The sequence below is a fragment of the Anolis sagrei genome, chromosome 5 (assembly GCF_037176765.1).
Source record: "Anolis sagrei isolate rAnoSag1 chromosome 5, rAnoSag1.mat, whole genome shotgun sequence".
NCBI classification, from domain to species: domain Eukaryota; kingdom Metazoa; phylum Chordata; class Lepidosauria; order Squamata; family Dactyloidae; genus Anolis; species Anolis sagrei.
Window position 1 is genome coordinate 96,019,493 of NC_090025.1, and position 4,802 is coordinate 96,024,294.

A 4,802-nucleotide genomic window follows, 5' to 3' on the forward strand; every position below is an offset into this window, starting at 1 on the left:
GAAGATTGGGTACGGTTGTTTTTTGTAATAATTGTGCATTGTAATTGCTTATTGGTAATTTATGGATAATGTGTTAAGTCAATTGTTATAAGTTGTATGGAACCACTGCTGTTTCTACTGTTTTTACTGTTTGTGAACCGCTGTGAGTTGCCTTCGGGCTTGAGATACAGCGGTATATAAGTAAAGTAAATAAATAAATAAATAAATAAAACAAAATAATAATAATAATAATAATAATAATAATAATAATAATAATGTAAATAAAGGCTAATACAAAATGAATTCTAGCTGCTTGGTGAATCTCAAGGCTCTCAACAAGTTAATGAACCCCAGAGTCATTTTTTCTCTCTGTGTGTATGTTCTTCCTCTCTATTTAACAGACACCGGTCTTCCTTTCCCATTTGGAGGCAAAGGTGTGGTGGGAGGGGGGGGGGTCCACTAATGGATTTCATAAAGCCAGACCCTCTCCCTAGGGAGGGAGGCAATGGATATTTTTAACTTATTGGAGGAGGAGACCTTGAGAGAATCCCTTGTATAATTTATTACTCCCATCGGACTTTTATATGTGTCTCGAAATGGAGGAATTTCTCTCGCTGACTTGGAGGTTTCCTAACCAGGCTTTAAATTCAACTCTAGTTGAAATAAAAGAAGTCAAGTTGATGCAACAACCTTTTATTTAATTTTTTTAAGTGAGCAAAGAAATAGAATGAGTGGGAAGGGATAGAAAATTACCCAAATACTAGGTGGCTTCCTGAGGATCATTTCGGAGCCCCCTGTGGTGCAGAATTGAAGACCGACAGGTTTCAGGTTCGAATCTGGGGAGAGCTTGGATAAGCTCCCTCTATCAACTTCAGCTCCTCATGCGAAGACATGAGAGAAGCTTCCCACAAGGATGGTAAAACATCAGAAACATCCAGGCATCCCCTGGGCAACATCCTTGCAGACGGCCAATTCTCTCATGCCAGAAGCAACTTGCAGTTTCTCAAGTCGCTCCTGACATGCCAAAAAAAATAATTGGACTTGAGTCCAAGAAATCGGAGAAGAATTACAGAAGAGGCTATGCAATGGATGAAAAAAAAATCAAAACTCATGACAAAATAATAGAATCATAGAATCAAAGAGTTGGAAGAGACCTCATGGGCCATCCAGTCCAACCCCCTGCCAAGAAGAAGGAATATTGCATTCAAATCACCCCTGACAAATGGCTATCCAGCCTCTGTTTAAAAGCTTCCAAAGAAGGAGCCTCCACCACAATTCATGAGTTTCTAAAACATTTCTAAAGTGCCATTAGTGAAAAACTTGTTACTATAATGAGAGTAATGAAATTGGGTCATTTTTCTGTTCTAGTCATTGCTCAAACTTCAGGGGCTTTTTTCTCCTTCCTTTCTACAGTGATTGGGGTGAAACTTGCTATGGTGGTAGAACACATTGACCATCATTGGCATGTCAAGTTTCAGAACATTTTTCTTATCCATAGATGTCATGTATCATTTTCTGCAGTTGATGTTGGTTGGTGTAGTAGGCCTAGCAATTGGTGAGTCTTAGTTCTAAAGGGTTGAGTAATCTGTAAATAAGAGTTCATTGGTGAAAGCAATCAGAGGTGGAGGCATGCAAGAGATAGGATGTAGCTGGGTGTTTCTGGATATAAGGAGCTAGCCTTGGGACTGATCTTTGGGAGAAAAGTATTTGTCTTATTTTGGTGGTAGATGCTGTTGGTTTTCCCCCAGGTTTGTGGATTTTCGGTATCCTGACCTGTCTCCCGAACCCTTGGAACACTGGAACCATGAATCTTTGGACTGGCTTTTGACTATGGTATAGACCAGGGGTCCTCAAACTAAGGCCCGGGGGCTGGATACGGCCCTCCAAGGCCATTTACCCGGCCCTCACTCAGGGTCAAGCGACCCTCACTCAGCGACTTGAAAACACACTACAACAATCTTATCTCATCAGTCAAAAGCAAGCCCATACTTCCCATTGAAATACTAAAAAGTTTATATTTGTTAAAATTATTCATCATTTTAATTATTGTATTGTCTTTAAGTGTTTATGTACCCAGCATAGTTGTCTGAATGCATCCACCCCTACGTCCCACCTTGTAATCTAAGATAATCCGGGAAGGCCCTTGCTCTTGCTCCCGTCAACAGCACAGATGTGCCTGGTGGGGACTAGAGACAGGGCCTTCTTGGCTGTGGCCCCCCACCTATGGAACACACTCCCAAATGAGGTAAGATCCGCTCCCTCCCTCCTGGCTTTTAGAAAAAAATTAAAATCATGGTTTTGGGACCAGGCCTTCGGTCAGTAGAAGTAAATGAATGCAGCATTTCGGAAAGACAATGACTGGAACGTTGATTCAACGGACGAGACTGTTTTATTGTTTTAATTATTGTTTTATTGCTTATGGATGTTTTGTTTTAATTTGATTTATGTCTAATTGTAGTGTATAATTGTAATTGTTTGTACTGGCATTGAATTTTGCCATTACTTATGTGTAAACCGCTTTGAGTCCCCCTCGGGGTGAGAAAAGAGGTATACAAATCTATATAAATAAAAATGTAATGTTCATTTGTGGGATTAACATAACTCAAAAACTACTGGACGAATTGACACCAAATTTGGACACAAGACACCTAACAATCCAGTGTATGTCCTTCACTCAAAAAAATGATTTTGTCATTTGGAGGTAGCGGTTGCTGGGATTTATAGTTCACCTAAAATCAAAGAACATTCTGAACCCCACCAATTATGGAATTGAACCAAACTTGGCACACAGTTCTCCCATGACCAACAGAAAATACTGGAAGGGTTTGGTGAGCAGTGTCCTTTGGTTTTGGAGTTGTAGTTCACCTACATCCAAAGATGACTGTGGACTCAAACAATGATGGATCTGGACCAACCTCTACACAAATACTCAATATGCCCAAATGTGAACAATAGTGGAGTTTGGGGAAAATACAATCTTGACATTTGGGAGTTGTAGTTGCTGGGATTTACAATCACAGAGCATTCTGAACCCCACCAACGATAGAAATGGCTCAAACCTCCCACACAGAACCCCATGTGGGCCACAGCAACACATGGCAGGAGACGGCTAGTACTGTAAATAAATAAATAAAATATTGCAGTGTGCATAGGAAATCATTTTTTTCCCAATTATAATCCGTCCCTCCAACAATTTGAGGGACTGTGACCTGGCCCTCTGTTTAAAAGGTTTGAGGACCCCTGGACTTTGCTCACTGAACTCTCGGCATTTGACCACTGGACTGGATATGCCGAAATGTGAACTGGTGTAGCGTTTGCTATCAGTTTTTGTTCTATATTCTGTGGCTGAGTGCCTTCTTCATGTTTTATATTTTGGACTATTAAAATGGCCAGAAAGTAAGTATTGTTTTAATTAAACCGTTTGATACAAACTGGGTGTTTGTTTGATTCACCTCTGCCTAAATAACGGCAGAGCCCTGGCAATGTGACAATAGATTTTTGGAGAATTTTCAAAGTTTTTATAAGGAACATATTTTTATTTTATTTTTTTAGAAACTACATGAGCTATGATACAAATTTAACAATTTTGATACAACTCTCGGCATTTGACCACTGGACTGGACCCGTTGACTATGTTGTAGCATTGGCTATTCCCTCCCAAATTTCACACAAATGACCTCAGAAGCACTTGATTTTATGGTTCGTGCAATTAATTCCTTCCTCAATCCGGATATCCCTCCCCAACAATTTCCATTGCCCAATCCAATCTCCCAGTGTTTTAAAATTTTAAATTTTTATCCTTAAATTTGGCCTTGGCCTGTGCAATTTCTCTGTGTTTACTTGGCATGAATATTCAATATGCCAAAATGTGAACACTGGTGGAGTTTGGGGAAAATATACCTTGACATTTGGGAGTTGTAGTTGCTGGGATTTATAGTTCACCTACAATCAAAGAGCATTCTGAACCCCACCAACGGGTTGGGCCAAACTTCCCACACAGAACCCCCATAACCAACAGAATATGTGTTTTCTGATGGTCTTTGGCGACTCCTCTGTCACCCCCTCGCGACCCCCCCAGGGGTCCCGACCCCCAGGTTGAGAAACACTGGTGTAGCGTTTGCTATCAGTTTTTGTTCTATATTCTGTGGCTGAGTGCTATCTTTATGTGTTATATTTTGATACAAACTGGGTGTTTGATTGATTCACCTCTGCCTAAATAACGGCAGAGCCCTGGTAATGTGACAATAGATTTTTGGGGAATTTTCAAAGTTTTTATAAAGAACATATTTTTATTTTATTTATTTTTTTAAAAAACTACATGAGCTATGATACAAATTTAACAAATTTGATACAATTTAGGACAACTAATGAAAAAATTGCATGCCTCTACTAAACATCCAAAGTTGAAATTGCCACAAAAAATGAGGAAAAACGAGTGTCATTGAAGTGCTCAAAGCTTTTGACTTTAAAAAGTTTGAGGACCCCTGGACTTTGATCCCTGGACTTTGCTCACTCAACACTCGACATTTGACCACTGGACTGGACCCTTTGACTATGGTGTAGCGTTTATCAGTTTTTGTTCTATATTCTGTAGCTGAGTGCTATCTTTATGTTTTATATTTTGGACTATTAAAATGGCCAGAAAGTAAGTATGTTTTATTTAAACCGTTTGATACAAACTGGGTGTTTGTTTGATTCACCTCTGCCTAAATAACGGCAGAGCCCTGGCATCGAATTGTGCCTTTTGTAAGCCGCCCTGAGTCCCCCCCCCCCTTGGAGGTTGAGAAGGGCGGGGTAGAAATGCGCGAAATAAATAAATAAAT